At 38.4% G+C, this 22,976-nt stretch overlaps 1 protein-coding gene across 3 annotated transcripts in view; it reads right to left on the reverse strand.

The window, feature by feature from the left end:
• The window catches only part of RAP1B (RAP1B, member of RAS oncogene family), a 43,209-nt gene extending 21,908 nt beyond the window's left edge, over positions 1 to 21,301 (reverse strand). The window contains exon 1 of one of the 3 annotated variants that reach the window (XM_020896719.2): positions 21,143 to 21,301. The gene's annotated coding sequence lies outside the window, so the exon portion shown is untranslated. Of the gene's footprint in view, positions 1 to 18,962; positions 19,046 to 21,133 lie in introns of those variants that run through there. The other 2 variants (XM_020896720.2, XM_070454628.1) reach the window with 2 other exon arrangements.
• Between the last annotated feature and the right edge of the window lie 1,675 nt (positions 21,302 to 22,976).

The raw sequence follows: 22,976 nt of genomic DNA on the forward strand, positions 1-22,976 counted from the left end.
TCACAACACAGCTAAAAACACAAAACACCCTCCCAAACAAACAAAACCAAACTACTAACAGGGAACTGCAAAATAAACAGTAACTTAAAAACGAATACCACGGATGAGAGGACAAATGGAAAATGTTTGTAATCTTACTAATTTTATACTCCACCAAGAAAAAGGTCTTTTTTGTAAACTAGACTTCTAAATCTACTCGAGCAAAGAATCTGCAGACCATCAAACTGTTCATAGCATCTTCTCTAGCCTGACTGTATTTATAACACTTCACAGAGGAAAAAAATTCTTCCTTTCATGCTTTTCATGGATTAATATTGTCAGTAAATGAAGCTTATTCCAACATACACTATATGATGTGCAATTGAAGCTATTTCCAGTTTTATTATTGAACTTTTTACTGTGGTTACCTTCCAGTTCAGTACTTGATCACATCTCTGAGAGAATATACGAACTAGAGTATAACTATCAGTAATCTGACAACTGCGGAAGAACCACATAAAGAAAGCTTAATAGATTTCTTAGTTAATACATGAGCAAGGTAGTTAAGTGAACCAAAAAAAAAAAAAAAAAAAAATCACAAAAAATGGAGACCCCAACAATGTTTCAAAAGCAGGCAAGAATAAATTAATGGGGGCTCAAGATCACCTTATCAGTTTCTATCAGCTGGATTTGTGTCCCTCCTGGTCCCCCAGGTCCTCGGACACGTCCTAAAAATTACCTGTCAGCTTTTTCCCTCTTGTCAGATCTAGTTGTAATAAATTCTATAGGCATACATAATGACTCAAAGATCTGCTGTGCTTGCTGAATTGAATTTAGGTAATGCAGTGTGGGCACTAGCTTTATTATCTTGCTACATATCTTAGAATTCCATACATACACATAACTAAGAGGCCTTAGTTAACTATATTTTAAATTGGAAAAAAACCAAATGTAAAATAGGAAAATATAACAACAGTTAAAGAGCACAGATTTTAGATCAGATTACCCGGGTTAGAATGCTGGTTCTAACACATATTAGCTAAATGATCTTGGTCATGTTATTTAATCTCTCTGTGCCTCATTTCCTCATCTGAAAATGGGGGAAAAAAGTACTTCAAGTTAAAAAAATATCAAAGTAACTTATTCCATGCAAAATACTTAACACAATGGTACTTAATTTTTTTTTTTTTATACTATCTAGCTGTCTACAGCGCTTAAAACCTGAAGCACCTGAAAGGCTTCAAAAGCATACTCTAGTATACTACAGAAAACCGTATACCCCAGGGAGTTGTCATTTGTCTCTCTTTTTCACCCCATTACCAAGTCTGATCCATTCTACCTTGATGTCTCTGAAATCAATTCCATTCTCTCCACTCCATTACCTCATAAGGGCTCTCATTATTTCTCATGTGGAAAAAGGGGGATATGGGATGCAAATATGAAGGGAAAACATTAATTTATTACACACTTGAATGTTCATGACCAGATGAGAGATGCTAGCTTTAATTGCAAAGATAAAGAGGTAGGGCATTCCAGAAACTTGAGAAAAAAACAAATATAACAGCTCTATTTCAGTAGCTTTTATATCCTAGAAGATGCTTTGTAAGTTAAGAACTTTAAAATGTTTATAGCATTTGTACTGTGTTAGCTCACAATCAAGTAGAGCTTACAGAACAAAACACTATTGCACAGAAGAGAACTGGCTGCCTAGAAGGATATGCTTAGCTGTGTCTGACACCTTGTGACCCCATGCACTCCAGCCCATGAACCTCCTTGTCCAAGGAATTCTCCAAGCAATAATACTGCAGTGGGTAGCCATTCCCTTTTCCAGGGTATCTTCCTGACCCAGGGACCAAACCCACGTCTTCCTCACGCAAGAGACCACTTGCAACACAGGAGACCTGAGTTCGGTTCCTGGGTTGAGAAGATCCCCTGGAAAAGGGGATGGCAACCCACTCCAGTCTTCTTGCCTGGGAAATCCCAGACAGGGAAGCCTGGTGGAATACAGTCCATGGGGTTATAAGAGTCGGTTACGACTTGCAAGACTAAACCACCAACAAGGATATGCTAGGCAAGGTTTCCCTAAATGGATATTTAATCCAGACCAGTGGATATTTTAAGAAATAGGCAGATTCACTGGGAGATGAGGGCATTCTGGGAAACAAAAGATTAGCATGAGAATTCATTACATCATGAATACATGCGAAAGGGCAGTAGGTATAAGAGGAAGGGGACTCCTGACCTGTCCTCTGTAAGAAACTGAGAAAGTTTCTAAGTTGGGAAATGAACACGTGTGTTATAAAAGAAAAGAGAACAAGACTATTAGTTTTCTGAACTCTAGGAAGGAGTTTAGTGCAGGTAAAAGATCATGACTTAAGTCAGGACAGTGATAGAAGGAATAAAGAGAATGGATACTTGAGAAATGTCTAAGTCAGAATCAAGAGAACATGCGGACAGACTAGAATGGGTGAGGAAAGGAAAGTGAGATGTAGCATGATCAAACAAATGGACATAGAGGTCATTAAATCAGACAGGGAACTTAAGACAAACAGATTTGGTAGTACGGATCTTCTACCTTTTGGTATAGGTCTCAAAGACAGTGGAGGAAAAACTGACAATGTACGGACATGGCAATAACATCTTTTATTCGTAAAGAGATTAGAAAGATGCTCAATGTCTGTATTCAAAATGCTTCAGGTATAGAACAGAACATTGATTTGTTTAGCAAGATTATAAATGTACCATGTGTAGTATGTTTCACTCAGTATTTCTGGCTTATTAGTTTGAAATGTACAATTTATATTGTGGGAAGAAATATCAATAACCTCAAATATGCAGGTGACACCATCCTAAGGGCAGAAAGCAAAGAGGAACTAAAGAGCTTCTTGATGAAGGTGAAAGAGGAGAGTGAAAAAGCTGGCTTAGAACTCAACATACAAAAACAAAATCACGGCATATGGTCCCAACACTTCATGACAAATAAGATGGTGGGAAAAAGCAAACAGTGACAGACTTTATTTTCTTGGGCTCCAAAGTCACTGTGGACAGTGACTGCAGCCTCCTTGGGAGGACAAACCTAGTCAGCATACTAAAAAGCAGAGCCATCACATTGCCAACAAAGGTCCATATAGTCAAATGTATGGTTTTTTCCAGTAGTCATGTATGGATACGAGAGTTGGACGATAAAGAAGGCTAAGCGCCAAAGAATTGATGCTTTCAAACTGTGATGCTAGAGAAGACTCTCGAGAGTCCCTTGGACAGAAAGGAGGTCAAACTAGTCAATCCCAAAGGAAATCAACCCTGAATATTCACTGGAATGCCGAAGCTCCAATAATTTGGCCATCTGATGCAAAGAACTGACTCACTGGAAAAGACCCTAATGCTGGGAAAGACTAAGGGCAGGAGGAGAAGGGGGCAACAGAATGAGATGGTTGGAAGGCATCACTGACTCAAAGGACATGAGTTTGTGAGACAGGGAAGGACTCTGTCAAATAGTGAAGGACAGGGTAGCCTGGTGTGCTGCAATCCATGGGGTCACAAAGAGTCGGATGCGACTTAACAACAAAAAATCTCAATTTTAAGGTTTTATAATTTTAGTTGTAAACCTTTATCAAATGAACTCTGATGGAGTCTTTTGCCTATTTATGAGAAAAAGAAATATGAGCAGAAAAAATGCGCACAAAACCAAAAACCCTTCTAGGTTTAATGAGTTTCTCAGTGTAAAACACTCAAGTGACTAGCTTGTATTTTACAACAAACCATAAAATAGAAAAATTATTTGCCTACACTGTGCCTTTGGACTTTGTCTTTTTCCTATTTATCTGAAGCCTTTTGTACATGGGAGAGTAAGCACCTTACATCCTATTTCTGATTTCTCTAGGAACAGATACTACTGCTATAGTGACACTATTGCCAGTGTTTACTCCATATTCTTTTAAAGAAAGTCTGGTCTAAAAATAAAATTTATCTATTAAAAAACAACAACAACAAAAATAAACAAAAACTACTATCAGCAAAAAAAGGGCAGATTTCCTTCTCATGTGAAAAGGATATAGCTCTTCTCAACTTCAATGTTAATGTTCCTGTTTTCTTGTCTTCTCAAGTTTTTTCAACATTCAGATGTCTCTTTACATTTCTAGAGAAGACTATAATGTTGGATACACTTGCTTCAGGGAAAAAGTAATTTTTCTACAACAATGTGGTCCAGGATATAAGCCTGCAAGTCTCACAAGGTGGCAAAAAGAACCATAAAAAGCTAAAATACCAAATGGAATCTATTCACATTCTTAAAACAAGAAAAATAATGAAAGAATAACAACCAAAAAAAAAAAACCCCATCCCACAAGAGCCTATTTTAGCCATCAAATTAAGGACACTGTTTAGTGTCCCAGAATAGTTTCTGTCCCACAACGGCTTACATGCTGACAAAATCTCCACTTTAAGTTATACACCTGCTATTAAAGACCCCAGCCAAACTCTGACTGACAGAACATGAGCAGACACAAAAGCGAACTCCAGCACAGGGGTGACTATGCACACAGTACCCTAGATCTTCTGTACAAACACAGTCTCTGTTAATCTATGGTCAAAGCGTAAACCACTTGAGGTAAATTTCAAGCTGCCTTGGACTTTGCTGTATCTAATAAAAAAATACATTTAAATAAAGCATTAATCATGTGACAGATGTTAAAAAATTTAGCACTATGTTCTGATAATATGTGTATGTATTGATAATATCATACACATATTCCAATTAGTCAAATGCATTTTTATTTGAACATTAAAGAATGTCTGTCCAAAATAAGTAATATTCAGAAACTTAATAAAAGCCCAAGTGTCCCAACACTCCTCTCCTCCGAAGCCAATCGCCTAGTTACCAGGCATTTATTAAACTGTCCTAACAGTTATAGGGCTTCCAAGGAGGCTCAGGGATAAACAATCTGCCTGCCAATGCAGGAGACATGGTCAGGAAGACTCCCTGGAGAAAGAAATGGCAACCCACTCCAGTATTCTTGCCTGGGAAATCCCATGGACAGAGGAGCCTGGCAGGCTACAGTCCATGGGGTCGTTAAGAGTCAGACACAACTCAGCGACTGAACAACAACAACAAACAGTTATAAGCAAGAAAGACAGCTACATCATAAAGTGGACTTAGGGTGACCAACAGTCTTGGTTTTAGCATTCAAAGTCTTGTGTTGCAGGAACTTCTCAGTCCGAGCAAAACAAGGTGGCTGGTCACCTTTGGTGGAACACATACTGATAGGAATTTTCTTCCTCTCATGTTTCATAGTTTTAAAGATGTGGAACTGTGAAAGCTTAGAAAACATCCTGCAAATGGACTACAAAGCTTATCTTTTTTCACTATCATTTTCTTCTCTGAAACAAAACATGGAAATTAAAAAGCAAACTGCACAGCAGCACTTGTATGACCCAAGTTTGAGTGTTTATGGTAACAAACAGCATTTGTACGGCCTTTACAATTTACAATGTATTTTGACGTGACTTTTCTCATTTGGATAAAAATCCAAGGAATTTGTCATGAAGGAACAGTGTCCCTTGCTTAGGTAGGAAATTACAGCTTTCATCGAATTAGTATCTGAATATGCATTCAGGGCAGATGATCATGAGGGTTACAAAGATGAGCAAAACATACTTATTCTCAAGAAGCTTACAATTTTCTAAGATGAGACGAAAATCATGGAAAATGTGAGAAACATAAAAATACTATGGAAATTGAGGAGAGGGTCAGGAACAGATTTATGAAGAAGACAGCAAATGACTAAAAGGTTTGGCATTAAGGAAAATGTGCCAGAGAAAAGTGAAAGCAAAGGCACAGAAGGCGGCAAAATGTAGGAATGTGATTAGACCACAAGAGAAAGCACTGTCTGAGCGAATCTCAAGGTAAAAAAGAACAAGACAGTAAAAACAGAGAGAGTCTACAGCTAAGATAAAATGAAGATCTCTGAGGACTGGTCAAGAGATCTGACTCATTTTGTAATCAACAGTAGTGGATATTTTGAAGAAAACTATACCAATATGGAGAAAATTAAAGGCACTTCCCCTTGTCAAAATTTATGAAGTTTTAATTGAAGGATAATTGCTTTATGCTTTACAAGATTATGTTGATCTCTGCCATACCTCAGCATGATTCAGCCATGCATGTGTGCACCCAGTCACTTCAGTCGTGTACAACTCTTTGCGACCCCATGGACTGTAGCCTGACAGTCTGCTCTGTCTGTGAGATTCTCCAGGCAAGGATACTGGACGGGGGTTGCCACACCCTCCTCCAGGGGATTGTCCCAACCCCGGGATCGAACCCAGGGCCCCTGTATCTTCTGCATCACAGGCAGTTGCTTTAGCACGAAGCCACCAGGGAAGCCCTGTACACATATCCCCTCCTCCCGAACCTCCCTCTCACCTCCCACCCCATCCCACCCGTCTATGTTGTCACAAAGCCCTGGTTTGAGGTCCCTGAGTCATACACCAAATTCCCACTTGCCATCTATTTTACATATAGTGTTGTGTATGTTTCTACGCTACTCTCTTCATTTTCCCACCCTCTCCTCCTACCCCCAACTGTTCACGAGTCTGTTCTCTATGTCTGTGTCTCTACTGCTGCCCTGCAAATTGGTTCATCAGTACCATTTTTCTAGATTCCATACATATATGCATTGTTAATACATGAGGTACTTTTTAAATGAATAAAAGGAGTTCTAACAGAAACCAGGATAATACATATAGAAAAAGTTTAGCATTTTATTAAATATGATTAATATATGACCTACTTTTAAAATGCATGAATTGATCTGTAAGATAAAATCTATAACAAAGATGATGAAAATCAAAATTAAGAGCTTAGAAGCAAAATGCTGCATAGAGGAAAGAAACTGCGAGACTAACAGAAGACAGTTAAGACAACTGGTCATTTCCGTTTTATCCCAAAACGCCGTGTGAATATGAAGCAGCTATAACGTTCAGACAGCGCAAATACTAGACCCACACATCCTAGCTGCTCCCCCCACCCCCGCCCTTTTATAACAAGATGCTAACTTTCATACCTCACCATCTGGTATCTAAAGCATCCTGAGATTACTGCTAATACCACTACCATGGAACATGGCACTTAGGGTATCTGCCTAAGATCTCATCTGTACTGACAAATGAGGCAAATACATGGGGCAGGCCATGTTTTTTGGACTCCCTGGAGCTCAAACAGTAAAGAATCTGCCTGCAATGCAGGAGACCTGGATTCAGTCCGTGGGTCAGGAAGATTCCTCTGGAGAAGGGAATGGCAATCTACTCCAGTATTCTTGCTTAGAGAATCCCACAGACAGAGAAGCCTGGAGGGCTACAGTTCGTGGGGTCGCAAACAGTCAGATGCGACTGAGTGACAAACACTTCACTTACTTCTTATATCTTCCCTCAAGCTGCTTTGAGTACACCTAAAGCATGAAAGGGCTTCCCTGGTGGCTCAGAGTGCAAAGAATCTGCCTGCAATGCGAGAGACCTGGGTATGATCCCTGGGTTGGGACGATCTGGTGAAGGAGGGCATGGCCACCCACTTCAGTGTTCTTGTCTGAAGAATCCCCATGAACAGAGCAGCCTGGTGGGCTGCAAGCTGCGGGGTCAAGAAGAGTTGGATATGACTAAGCACATAGAAAGCATTAAAAAATAATCAGTTAAGCTTTAAATACCTCATGACCAGAGATCTATATGTAATGTTAATTGCCATATAACCAACACTTAACACAGTGCCTGGAATACAAAGGCAATTATTTGTTGAATCAATCAAAACCAGTTTCCAGCCCCAGAGCACAGGCTGGCTAACTCCAGCTCACAGGCCAAACTTTACCACGTCTGTCTTAGGTAAACAATGTTTTGCGGGAACACAGCCATGCAACTGCGTACTGCCTGCAGTTACTCACTCTAAGACAGCAGAGTCAGTGGTTGTGACAGAGACCACATGGTCCACAAGGCCCAAGACATTTATTAACTGGCCCTTTACAGAAAGTTTGCTGATACTGTCCTGGAAGAGCTAAGGACAGATTCTGTTTATTAATTTACTGGTGGCAAAAGGGCTTTTGTTCAAAGAGCAACTGAAAATACTAATGGCTACCTGGAGTGCAGTTGTTAATGATGATTCTGGACACAAAGGGAAAATACAGTTCTCAATGATCAATGTCTGTTACGGTTTAGGGAAAGGAGACCTAGGATTGTAAATAGAAAAACCTTTGAAAACTTCTGCTGTAGAATATTTTAGAAAGCCACCATTGTTGTCTGATAGTTTCACAAAGATGAATTAGCTGCAAAATAATATGCAAAAACCTCAACAGAAAATCCCGAAAGGAATCGAGAATGGTCCATGTGAATGCTTAGGACTGTCTCAAAAACAACAACTTTGGTTCTGGCGTGGCTGATGTAGCCCTATTTTTAAACATGCAAGAGGCACCTTATTCACTTGGCCAACAGGTTCAGTTGTTTATTTGTGAGGATGACAAAATTATTATTAGGAGAACTTAAGGTAAGACTCCAACATATCCCAAAACTCCATCATGTTTTACAGATAAAACTGAAAAGGGTATCTTGGGTAAAGTGTCTTCTTTACATGTGAAGCTAAATTTGATTTATTAAATCTTCTCACTTTGATTATGGAAGTAGTTAATATAATAAACAGACTAGCATTAAAGTATTCATGCCACTAGGGCTCTGCAAAGTTTCCTTTCAGATTATTTTTAAAAGTTCTTTGTTTCATAGGCCTATGTCAAGTCCTTGTGCCCCAGCTATCAGGGAGCCTGCAAAAGCTAGTACTTGGCATTTTCATTTTCTATAAAGCAAGATTATCCACCAAGACTCATTTAGGTCTGCATGTTTTCAGACACTGAGTCTCTCTAAAGATAAACGTGAACACCCACGTCTGTATGTTCGTATAAGACATTTATAGTCAGATATTATGTTTCTGTTAGATGCAGCCTGGCCAGGGTATTGGCCATACCCTGGCGGGATAGGAAGTAAAGAGCCACGCATATTTAAGATATGGCTAATCGAAGGCACTGATGGGAATGGTTGGATGGGATGTCTCAAGGTCAGATCAAATTTAAATCTTAAAGCCCCAAAAGTCTAGGAGAATTAAGTGATATTAGACCAGTGGTTATCAATAACATCTCTCAATATCATAGGAATTGGATATGTCTGTGTTTTTAAAAGTACTCTAAAAGACTGATAATACCTTCTTTTCTCAAGATCCTAAGACCTACATCCCTAGCAAAGAAAGGTCAGAGTCTACCAGAGCCTGTACTATTCTTTTTTTTTTTTTTTTGCTTCCAATTAAGTGTTCCCAATTTAGTACAGAAAGGTCTTTGTGTTCCTGAGGCCTCCAGAAATATTTTAAACAATCCTTAGTCGTTCAAATAATCCACTCTTAACAGCTTAGCTTCCACACATCACACAAAAGAAGAGGCACCACCACTCCAAAGGGATGACTATTTGGGGGAGTAAGAAGGTTAACCAGATATTTTACTATGTTCCTAGTGAAGCCACATTTTCTCCAAGCCCCCTGAATTTGTGAGTCCAAAATTTAACACTTACACCAAAGGTGTTCAATACTTTTTGCACAACAGGTTGCAGAATGAAATGATTACATCAACTACAAAGATATCCTCATTAGTTAGGGAAAATATTTGTTTTCATGCATTTCAAGAAATCAGAAGTGAAGCTCTTTACTACCAGCAGATAGATTAGAATTCAAGTTAAGGGTAAGCATTCTAAAATAAATCCCTTTCATTTCTATGAATGGGAAAGTGTCACAAACATTTATTTTAGCATAGATATTCAGATTTTACAATATACTGCCCTCCACAAGCACGGGGGAACACTTTTTAAACAGAACTTTACAGTCTGTTTCAACAGAAGGCTGAATTCAGAAATAAACAGAATCTGTCTTCTATGAGAGAAGGAACAAATGACTACACAAATTTTTATTTCATTTTAGTGTTACATTTCTGAGATTTTAATGACAAAGCTTAATATAACTGCCCCCAAATGCATTTGAAACCATAATAAGAATGCCGTCCGTAATTTTAGACTGTGGGTTTATAATTTGCATTACATTCTAAGTGAAATTTCAAGACCAGGGCACTCCTAATGGAAAATTTCCTAGTAAATGTGCCACAAGTTCAGAGGAGAAAAATTAACCAACTAACAAAAGACAGTGGAAGCACAGGTACTTAACATAGTTTTCCCTAATAATTTTACTATCTTAATCTAAGCAGCAGTTTATGTTAGCTAATGCCCACACTGGTGTACGTAGCTAGCTATCTAATTTAATAGTTCTTCCTGTTACACTCTAGCCTCCTCGGTTTATTTACAGATGCACTTAGTACCCAGTAAAATAAAGACCACTTAGAAAAATAAAAGGTACGCCACACTTTGGAAGCCATAACAATGCTTACATTTGGCTTTTTCATACATTATTCCACTTACTAGTATAATTAGGTTAATAAGCACTTTTTAAAATAAAAGTAGCTTTGAAACAGGCCTGTCTTGGCAATTATGGATACAAGTCAATATCTAAAAACAGCACACACATTTGCATTCTTGGACATTAATATACACCAAATGAATGGATAAAGGCAACAAGGACTGAAGTTAGAAGTAATTAGGCTGCTAGAATAAGGTGAGCATATGTGGAAACCACAAAAAATGGGCAGGTACTTCTTATGATCAATCCTGAGTTCAAAGTAGGATCTTCATATTTTTAAAATTTTTTCCTTGTCAATACCAAGTAATTCCACCAAGGATGTTACAATAGAGATTATGTCAGTCCTACAACATGCCTATTCTAATTTTCTCTTGTGCTCTAAGCTCACAATTAAATGTATTATACAATTCTTAGAAATCTATCAATTGGGAGACAAACTGCAGGGTATAAGACTTTCAAAATCAAAGAAGAAACCTTAGCTAAAATATGAGCTCTCAAGCATTACATTAAAAAAAAAAAAAAAAAAACACCCCACTACTTTCCAGGCACTAATACACACTCATGAATCTCCACTACTTTCAAACATTTACCTGGACTCGAATTAGGTGGTTCTCCCATACCTTTTAAGACTTACCACCCTCAGCAGTGCCTTCCACCCTAAGTCTGCGAAAGAACTCCTTGGCAGAGGCTGTTTCTATACTAACTTCTTCAAAGTAACATTTTCAGACCCTGATGTCTTCACCAAAGACACAAAGTAATGAAGAATAAAGCCTTTCCACTATTTAAGACTCGTTTCTCAGAAAATTTGAAATCAGAAAATCTCTGAAACCTAGTTTAATTTAGTGGCAAAACCTGACCTAATATAAAAATTTTATACAGAAAGATTTCACCTAAGCACTGATGTGAAGCTATTTACAGTTTTATTTATCCCATTTACTGTAATTATTTGTGCTTCACTTTAGAAATATTAAGTGCTTGATTATACTCTTACTAAAATTCAAAACAAATCTTTCCCCAAAGTTCTGAACTCCTAATTACCTGGCACCAAGGGTTATAGGTAAAGTATTATGGACCTATAATCCATTTCACAAACATCTACTACAGCAAAATATTCTTGAACATACTTTGCACTTTTCTAATTTCTGTGTTGTCTACCTGGGGTTCACTGTTAGTCTAAAACTTACATACCCCTTCAATATCATGTACACTCTCACCTCATTTTCCAGGTCACCTTGGACTACTAAAGACTAAGAGTTTTCACTTCTTACTTTGATTCTATAAGCACTCATCTGTATCACTCATTTGGGTACTATTTGGAACTTCCATTTACATTTTGTGATGATTAAATTTTCATGTCTTCGCTAAGAACTTTTTGTGCATAATAACACAATTTAACCATAACATGCAGTAACTGAGAACAACTAGCTCTCAATTACAGGCAGTCAGATGAATGAGTCCTCAAGAGACAGATGCCCTAAAAAATGAGGGACTATAGCTGGAAATAAATATAACACTTAAAAAAAAACCAGTGTAAGAAATAGCTTATGATGGGAATTGATAAAGACAAACCATTGAACACTGTATTCTCTCAACTAAAATTATACAATTTGTCAGACTAGCCATCATCAAAAATCTACAAACAATAAATGTTGGAGAGGGTATGGAGAAAAGGGAATCCTACTGCACCGTTAGTGGAAATGTAAATTGATACAGCCACTATGGAGAACAGTAGGCAGATTCCTTAAAAAAGTAGCAATAAAACTACCAAATGATCCAACAATCCCACTACTGGGCACATACCCTGAGAAAATCATAACTGAAAAAGACACACGCACCCCAATGTTCAGGGAAGCACTATTTACAATAGCTAAGATATGGAAGCAACCTAGATGTCCATCGACAGATGAATGGATAAAGTAGTTGTGGTACATATACACAATGGAATATTACTCAGCCATAAAACGGAGTGCATTTGATCAACTCTAGTGAGGTGGATGACCCTAGAGCCTGTCATACAGGGTGAGGTTAGAAAGAGAAAAACTAATGTCGTATGTTAACGCATATATATAGAATCTAGAAATACTTAGAAAGAGAAAAACTAAAGTCATATGTTAATGCATATATATAGAATCTAGAAATACTTAAAAAGAGAAAAACTAATGTCGTATGTTAATGCATATATATAGAATCTAGAAATACGGTACTGATGAACCTATTCGCAGGGCAGGAATAGAGATGCAGACATAGAAAACAGACTTTGGACACAGCAGGGGAAGGAGGGGGTACAAATTGATAGTAAAAACAGCAAAAGTACTCTCAACTCACACACACAGTGATGAAACTTTTACTCTAATACCATAATTTCTAACTGATATATAATATTGATTTATCCTCCACATAGGATCCTCTGGTGGACAAGATCTATCAATCACTAAAGCACCATAGTGCTTTTCAAAGTGGAGTTTACCATTTTTGCTCAGTAGCAGCCCTGCTCCTTAGAAAGAGAACTTCTTCATCACCATTCTCTCTTTTTCTGTCCTACTTCTTGCCCTTTCGCCTCTTCATTGCCTATTATTACTATCACTACTTTCATGTAAACAATATAAAAGTATTATAAATGCTCTTCTGTATTTAAAAGCTTGCAAATCTAATCTTTTCTTTGTTGAAGGATGACCAAATATGGGAGAGAGCTCTCAAAAAAAAAAAAAAAGCTTAAGTATAAAAAAGCCTAAAATAAAGGGAATTTCAAACATGCTTTAGCTAGCAAATAAAACCATATAAGCAAGTGGCAATTTTGTGACTACTCTGCATGTCCAGGACATAAAATATGATCTTAGTATGTTGTCTAATTCAGAACAACCAGAATGGCTGACCAGTTAATTATTTAATATAGGGAGCATGAAAGCTTCCTATTAAACTCCCCTACCTTTACTGCAGGATTAGCTCATGGAGGCAGGAATTCTATAATACTTAATCCCTGAAACTATCCTGAAGTTATTACCTTTTTACACTTCTCTAAACCACGTCGTATCCTCTCTCTGATATAAACCCTGTTCTTTCAAGTAGTGATGGTCAGGCTCAATACTCTGTTTCTTCACAGAACGTACCCATTATTTCCAGGGAAATAACTGGCACTAAATTTCCAAGAAACTAGGTACACTACAAACTATAACTTATGTGTCTTACTTCTTTCATAACCTGAGATTTATTACTTGAACTGCAAGCAGGTTAGCTTAAAAATCCTTTAAAATTTGGAATAACCCTAAGACACGACTTTTATAAAAATGGTTGTTTAATAAGGTTTGTTCTTAAATAAACAAAGAAACAACTTTCTTCTAGAAGGTAAAAACATCAGTTGTTTTGGAAGAGTATCTAAACAGCACATCAAATTCTCAGGTCAAGGAGACATTATTAAGCTCGAAAGGGGAAAAAAATACATAGCTTCACTGTATGAAAACTACTGTGCTGTAGTTAGTCGCTCAGTCATGTCCGACTCTTTGTGACCCCATGGACTGCAGCCCACCGGGCTCCTCTGTCCTGGGGATTCTCCAGGCAAGAACACTGGAGTGGGTGGCCATGCCTCCTCCAGGGGATCACCCCAACCTAGGGGTCAAACTCAGGTCTCCCACATTGAAGGCAGATTCTTTACTGTCTGAGTCACCAGATGAAAGCTACTATATATCCTAAAATTGTGAAAGACAACTATTAAAAATCTATTCAAGGTTATGTCAAAACTTGAATACAGTTTATGCAACCTATCTATGGTTAAGTCATCAGATGTACAAAGCAAGTATTAAAACCAGAAAGTGGCTTAAAAAATTACCTAATCTATTACTGTGATCAAAAATCGAATGCGAGGAATTCCCTGTTGGTCCAGTAGTTAGGATGTGGTGCTTTCACTGCCAGGGAATCCAGCAGTTCAATGCCTGGCTGGGGAACTGCAAGTTAAGATTCTGCAAGTAGTGAGATGTGCCCCCCCACCCCTCCCAAAAAATGTTGAATAGACTGCTCAATAGAAACAAACAAACAAACAAAAAAACTGCCAAGCAACTAAACTTAAAATGATTATACGTTAAGAAGAGATTCCAAGATCATGCACATGAAAGCAGTGCCTCACAGTGTTCATCTATGGTTCCTATTCTTCTCTTCCCCCAACAAAAATATGTTCAATATATTGTAAAGCACGGAAAAATAAGTAATACACACAAAAAAGTAATAACCAGACAAACAGATGGGAATATCTTAACAGCCTTTCAGATAAATGTTGATGTTCCCTTCTGATGCTGTATCAACCTCCATCAGCTGCAGTATACTGGAATGTGTAACCTTACCAATGAACCTTGTGTTCGCTATCACACTACAACTCAGTGGTCTAGCTAGAGCCTTGGAAGGATTCCTTATCCCTGCATGATTTTCATGCACTGGTGACTTGGAAAATACTGGCTTATAGAGTCATGTCGATCTTCAAATATTGACATATTGATATATTTTATTACATAGTATTTTAAAAACCATGTTCATTAACATCACCAATATCATCGGAAAATTTTTTTAAGATATTGAGAAGCTGTGAAGAGTCACAGTGGCTAACACAAATTTTACAAAATTCTAATTTTCACTTGAAAATTAGAACTTTAATCATTGCTCATAAATACTGTCAATCTTTTCCTTTTAAAGCAACAGGTTCACTTTTAGAGAAAATCTAATACCCAAGTCTGAAAAACTTCTTCAGTCTGTCAAGCATTCTTCTAAGTAAAAACAGACTTCATTTAAAAAGTGGCTGATTCAGCTTGCAACTCAAATAATCACACAAATGCTTTCGGTAGAGACAACCATTATACTTCAGTAAGGAGCAAAAAAAAAAGAAAAGTATTTTAAGCATACTTTCTATTTAGTTATAGTATACTAAAATGATGTGTACAAAGTTGATGTCTGATTTTATTTTTAAACTTCTTCTTCAAGTGTGTTTAGGTTCTCTTTCTTCTTTAAAGTGTGGGTATATGGCAATGAAGAATACATACAATGACTGCTAACACAATGTAGTACTCTGACCTGATTTAAGATGTCAAGCTTTATCGACTTTTGCTTTTGTACATTGGTACAGCTATCAATACAGTGAAAACGTAAAGGACATCTCAGTATTACTGTAAAAAGTTTTCTACTTGTAGACTCCCTGCAAATGTCGAGGGAATACCCAGGATTCCTTTGACCATTCTTTGAAAACCACTGAGCTAGACTATTTATTTGTTCACAACCACAATTTTCTTCCTTAGTTCTCAATCACACCTTAGTAGGAATCTTAAAAATTAAGTAACCTAACCAACTTTACTTGGCACTAGCAAAGCTAAAGGTGAAGAGAAGCTTTATCATAAAGAACAAGAATACTACCCATTAGTGTATTTTATAAACATTTATGAATAATATTGCACTGAATCCTCAACATCTCTAAGGAGTACATGCCATCTTTCCCACCGAGGAAGCAAAGAGGTTAGAAAAACTTCAGAAAAGAAGTACAAATTTTGCCTTAAAATTCACTGCACTGGTAAAGATTACAAGTGATACTAATTTTCTTCATTATACTTATCTGTATTCAAAGCACTTTTGTATACTATCTCAAGTTCAACAATTTCAAGAGCAGCACAATAATAGATGCACACGTCTATATACCTCATTACCCCCTTTGTTATTATCTGTACAGTACAGAACTCCACATTCCTGAGGATTCCTGAGTTTTGCTATAGATCCGAAGGAGCTTAACGATAACTTGCAAATCTTAGAAGCAGCAGATGTAACTATGCTAGCATAATGTAGTCTCACTACAACCTTAAAACACAAGGTAAAAGTTGGATGCAATATGCACACCACTTTGACACCAACAAACTATTAATTAAACAAAAAGAGCTTTATTTTATAGTCCTTATTCCCAGTATCTAAGAACTTTTAGAAACTCCATTTTTAGAACACAGTGACTTGAAAAATACATTCTAAAAAGGAAAAATTATAGAAAACACAGATAATTAGAATTTTGAGTAACATTTTCCATTTCCTCTTTAGAAGCTTTTGCCAAAAACTGCTATTAAATGGACAAAACAGATTTTCTTTCATCTTTGTTTCTTTCCCACAGGCAAAGAAGAGGAAAGCAACAGGTAGAAGTGATCCACCAATAGGGCAATTAGTCCACTGTATACTTTCAAAATAAAGTTACTCAGCAAAATGCTAAGTTTTAAATACAGGAGAAAAAACTATTTTATTAAAAGTACATATTTACTGAAATATTCAAAGCAACTACTGGAAAACTCAAGAAGAAGCTCTATCATGTAGTGTAAGTGATGATTTCAAGAAATCACTTGAGATCAAAATTATGTATAGGTGATCAAAATTATGTGTAACTGCTTTAAATGGATACTCTCTTCCTTTAATATCTTTTAAGTCTATCTGTACAAGTTAAAACCTTTCAACCACCCACCACAGGACAAGACCATCGAGTGCACGCACACTACGAAATTACAAAAAAATTACAAGTGTTAGGCATTAGGAACCAGTCCAATATAAAATTCAAAATCAGAACATTAGATAATTATTTTGTAAGTTTTTAATAGACTTAAGATTCTTAATTTAAACGTGAACATATTTCTAGTACTTGAGCACCTCATATACAGTTTTAGGCTTAGTAATATCCAGAATATTGTTCTACACAGTAAATTCCAGATACAAATTCTTCAGTTCATGTGGCAAATATACGTCCTTTTTCTTTTTTTGGCCTCAGGGTTATCTTGTGGGATCTTAGTTCCCTGACCAGGGATTGAACCCAGGCCCTGTGCAGTTAAAGTGTGGAGTCCTAACTGCTGAACCGCCAGGGAATTACCCCAGTATTTTTTCTTTTGATAAGTAATTTAAATATTATTTAAAACCCTGGTACATTTCCTCAAATTGTCATTTCTTTCCTTTATAAGTTTTAAGGCTGGCTCTTTTTAAAAAGTTTAAATATCTTGATCCACTATTGATACAATGAAAAATTCTTTAAGACATTACTGAAATAATAATCAGTTGCTCTGTAGCCTTCATTTGACTAATATCAGTAATAAACACACCAGTATTAGGAAGTATGGAGAAATATTTCTTTTTGTTAGTGCTATACTTTAAAAAGTGATTTTATTTTTTTTAAGGCAGCAAAAAGGTCCTGGTAACTTTTCTTCTATAAAATATAAATTATAAGATTAAAGGGATTGGTCTTAGAATCCAGTGACCAAATAGGTTCAAACAAACTACGAGATTAAACAGCAAGCCAGTCTTTATTGCAAATAGATAAATTCATTCTATTCCTTGTACCAATTGCTTCCACTGTATTCATAAAATTTCCAAAGGACTAATAAATGAAAAGACTTTTAAGTTCTCAAAAGGTAATAATTAGTACCTTTTAGTACTACTGCAAAATATTTTAAGAACACTGAAAAACATTAGGTTTTCAGCACAAGGGCAAGTCATTTGCAGATGTCTAATGTTACAATGAATCATTGCATCAACCAAAATGTTTCTTAACTTTTTCTAAAACAAATCCAAATTGAAAAGGGTAACTCTTATTAACAGTCTTCAAAATTGATAGGAGAGAGAACAAACAAAAAATCAAGGCATAAATTTAGTCACAACCTTATATGGTCTTACAAAGTTTACAACCAGTCTTATATCAAGATTTTCTATAGACTGAACACGTGACATCACTGCCATGAGAGAAGACAGCTTTGACTATTCAGTTCATAAACACTAAACGACTCCCATGTCAGTCAGATCTAAACGCTACAGATCAATAACCACTCCCTCTTTACCAATACACAACCCAGAAACACATTATTTTAAGTCTTTGGGAAAATGACACATGCATACCAACAAGATCCTGATATTCAGTAATAAAGCTGTCTACTTACACTTTCGGAAGAAAAATAAACGACACCTTTGAAAAATTAATCAAATTCTATTTGTGTGAAATCCATTCCCTATTTAATTTCACTGCCTTAATAAACACTGATCAAATACCTACAACAAAAGTCAAAGAAAACAGAACATGGATTACTTCCCATTCAAAGCTTAGACTTTATAGTTAAAACAACATGTATCTTTAGTTACTATGTTATCAATCTCCGCATCCACCTTCTACCAATCTTGAATTGTATCAGAGCACCCACTTGATAACACCGTTCTTACATGGTGGCTCCTTACCATGGGGACTCTCTCTCACTTTATACAGCTAAGAGAAAATACTGAACTGCCCCAGTACAGGATTGCTTTGAGGATAAAAATCAATCTGTAAAGTTAAAATGGCTCCAAAGCCAACGTGGAAATGTTTCTTTTTGAAGGAATATAAAGATCTCTTCAAATATCATCTCTTTAAAATACTTATTAGTTAATATCTAAATATAAACGCTAAACACTGCATGTATAGGCAAGGTTCTAGGAACGAAGATACCGTAGAGAATGAAATGGATCAAGCTCCTACCCTCAGGGTACTTACATTTAACAAACCGGTACTGTCTCTACATCAAGATACTATGCCTGTGCTTCAGGGCATACAAACAATACATGGAGTTTATAATTCAGTGGCATAACAAAAAACACGTAACAGACGGCAGGAAGCCATACCTGTCATAGAAAGAAGAGACGATTTTCATAGGGTGGGGGAGGGTGTTAGGGGGCAGAAGCAGCAACACTGGCATGAACCCATACCACATTTTAAAATTAAGTCAGTTTATTATTGGGTTCTTCAGTTGTATTCCCATACCTGGCACATTAAAACCAAACTGGATACAGGTGTTTCAAAGATTTACTTTCTGGCTTCTTCAGATAAGGGAGTCTCACACTTTATTGTGATGACAAAAAGAAAATGCAAGTGAAACCACCTTCACAATAATGCAGAGACCGAAAGCATGGACGGGCTCAAATAAGACTATCATTCACGGCTCTGTGTCCTTAAAGTTATTTAATTATTCTGAATATCAACTAAGTATCAATTTAAATATCAACTAAATATCAATTAAAACCTGGTAATGAAACTACCCAAAGGATTCTTCTACACTAAAGTACTTATATCTTTGGAGTATGATGGGACGTCTATCCTCTACAAAATGTAATAATTCACCACAAAAGCGTCGTCTTTTTTCCTCCAGCTTCTCTACTATGGATAGACTACTGTCCTTCAAGTCAGCAGGACCACTGACTACTTATCTTATCTTTTCTAGGCCTCAGTTTCCTCCACCGTAAATTCAGAGGGTGGGACTCGATGATCTAAATAGCCTTTCCGGCCCTTAAAAAGTCCCATGACTACATTATGACTCAAATACTATTCAAGGTTCAGCTTTCACGAGTGATACCAGCTTTAAGTTAAATGAACGTCTCCCCTTTTAATGTTACCTCTTGCTAAGATTTTGTTGAGCAAGTCCAAACAGCATTCTAATTACAAAATAAGAGGATAAAAAAAATGAATTTTCGAGTTGAAAGCTTTGTTTTATAAGAATTATAAATTATATTTTAGATGTTTATATAGTAGATGCTATGCTACTAGCAAAACAAAAATCCAATCAGCTTAAATATTAAAATATGAAAATCACATCTTCATTCAGTGTCAACTTTCTACCCCGTTAAAACGTGATTTCCCATTACAGTAACACACAACTGGTCATCTTCACTCCGAACACGAGCTGCAGGGCAAAAATGTTTTTCTAAACTAGTAAGAGGGAGCAAGCGAAGAGGAAGCAAATCGTCAGCTTTAACTCAGCAAGGACAGTCTTTTCTCCAAAAGCTATCGGTGTTTTCAGAAGAAAAACTAGGATGGCTAGATTCAATGGGGGTAGCTTTAAATAATATTCATGGCGCTGACAGTCAGTGTTAGGATTAGACACCCCGAGATGTCCGAAAAAGAGAAGAGGACAAACTTCTGGATTTTCTTTCCCTCCGAAAGAGAAAGAGATTTCCTCTTGCTGACGATGGGAAAGGCCCCTTTAACAGTTTTTCTCTTCGCGGTGGCTGCAGCCAGACTAGGTGGGGCTCCCTCCGCTGCCATCCTCCTGCCACTTCCCGCAACAAACGGAGTAAAGCAGCCCGGTTTCAGGCAAACTTTTCCCCTGTCAGGCTCGAGCCCGCAAGGAGCCGGGGAGTGGTTTCCCCTGAAAGCTCTCCGCCCCTGCTCCGGACTGGGGGAAGCTGAGTCTCCGCAAAAGACAACTTTCTGATTTCCGTTCTAACTTCCACTCACACCCGGGAAGGAACCGAGGCGGCCGGCGAGGGGGCTCCGGGGCGGGGAGATGAGTCTTCCGGAGAGCCTGCGAGGGACGGCGGGCAGCTGAGAGGCAGCGGCGGCCGCGGGCAGAAAAGAGCAGGCGGGTGGGGGGGTCCTCGGGCTCTCACTTCCTCCGCCATATTTCAGACATTTGACCCCTTCCGCAAAGCGCGCTGTTCCCCCGCGGCCGCGGCTCGTACCCGCCGGCCTGGGAGGCAGCGCGCTCGCCGCCCCGGCGCCGGGCCCCAGCACCACCTGCCGCGCTCCGAAGCCGCCGCCGCCCTGGCCCCCTGACCGTCGCGCGCGCCCCGCCCGGCCCGCGCCGCACCCCAGCAGCTCCCCTCAGCAGGCGCCCGGCCCCCGCCCCGCGCGGCCGCCGCCGCCGCTCCCCTCAGTGCCCACGCACGCACTCTGCGAACCTCTCGCGCTGTCACCGGGTGCCCGCAGCCAGCGTCGCCTCACGCTCCCTCCGGGTCGCTCCTCCCGGCGCCACGGCGGTGCTGCCGCTACCGCTGCTGCCGCTGCCGCCGCCGCCGCCGCCGCTCCGGCTGGTTTACACGCCTGACTCTGGGCGAGGTTTGGCGGTGTCGCCTTGACGTCAGGCGTTCAGCCTCGCTCTCGCTTCCGTCCGCGGGCGGGGCGCGCGGGTGCGCGGCCCGGGAAGGGGCGGTACCGAAGGGCGGGGCGAGAGAGCCGAGGGGCGGGGCCACTCGTGCCGCCGCCGGGTCCCTTTCGCAGCGTTTCCTCCGTGGTGTTTCTGTTCTTCCTCCACCTCGCCCTCTCGGCCTCACCTTGACTTCTGAGACGTTAGCGGGTGTACACTGGTGGGAAAGGCTTAGAAACCGTCCGAAACTCAAAAGATGCCTTTAGTGCAAACTATAGTTTAATCACCGACACCACCAAACAGTTGGTGCTCGCGTATTCCTTTGTGTTGGGGAAAGTAGCCTGAGAAGTAACAGCGCTGTTTCCACACCTAGAGCTCCCGTGAAGGTGCCTAGGCCAGGGCACAGTCTTTTTCATTCTTGAAATGGTTTCTCCTGAAAGGTCAGGTGTCTTCTTTCCAATTCTTTCCAAATTACCCGGTCAAATTCAGGTAATCAATCCATAATCCCTAACAACTTTGTACCTAAATCAACCAAATGAGTAAAATAAAGCGCATATTTAAATGCATGACTGAGCACTCTTAAAAGAATTACCCATAGAGGTCTTTATGATGTGACTACTGGGCAACAGAAAGCACTTTCTGTTCCAAAATGCCTCGTTTCAAAAAGGGTGGGGACTTAACAGTGGAATTTAACACTATTAGAGAAAAGACTAAAATACAACTACCCTTTATACAAAATGTTAGCTTTTATGAAATTGAGTTTTGATGGACAAAGGTATTCTAACAGCAAAGTGCAGGGAGAACTTGGGACTGGGAGGTCATTAAAGATTTATTTTTGCTTAGTCCATAGTTTAACTGGACCCTGTTATAAAGCATTCTTGAAATAAATTTTTATGAATTTTTGTAAATTTGAAAGATTAGCAAAAATATGATTACTTTTACTCTTTTTAAGAATACTAGTAATTGAAAACTAAGTTAGAGGAATAGATAAGAATGAACTATAATTATCCTTAGTTTTTTTGTATCTAAGTGCTTTCTAGATTTTTCATGATTTAGGTTGATTGAATATGTTACATATTTTGGTAATTTGTTTCCTTAGAAAACCCTTTTAAAATGGAGATTTCAAAGGCAAGTGTCAGAGCAGTCTCTAGGAATTATTGTAAATTCTGAATGAATGAATCTCCAATAAACTTAAATTTATTGACCTTTCAATTATTGCATAAAACTTTGAAAAGTCTGTAAAGTGAGATCATAGAAGCAATGTTACCTGACTATACTATTTTTTCCTTTCTCTCTCTCTTTTTAAACTGTTTGACCTTTGGGCAGTTGATTTTCTTTTTTCCCCTGGAAAGAGTCTGTTTTAGAAGACTGGAGCTAGAATTATTTCGAGTTTGAGAGAAGATGTAAAATAGTTTAATTAAAATACATTTGTAAGAAAAGAAAAACATATGTTTTCTTCTGTTAGACTGAAATCGTCCCACGTGTATTAGGCTCTTCTCTCTATGCAGAGAATGCCAGACTGTACATCTTTTAAGCATGTATGTGTGCTCAGTCACTTAAGTCATGTCCGATTCTTTGCAACCCCATGGACTGTAGTCCACTAGGCTCCTATGTCCATGGGATTTTCCAGGCAAAGATCTTTTAAGCAC

This window comes from Odocoileus virginianus, chromosome 24, assembly GCF_023699985.2.
Source record: "Odocoileus virginianus isolate 20LAN1187 ecotype Illinois chromosome 24, Ovbor_1.2, whole genome shotgun sequence".
Lineage (NCBI taxonomy): Eukaryota > Metazoa > Chordata > Mammalia > Artiodactyla > Cervidae > Odocoileus > Odocoileus virginianus.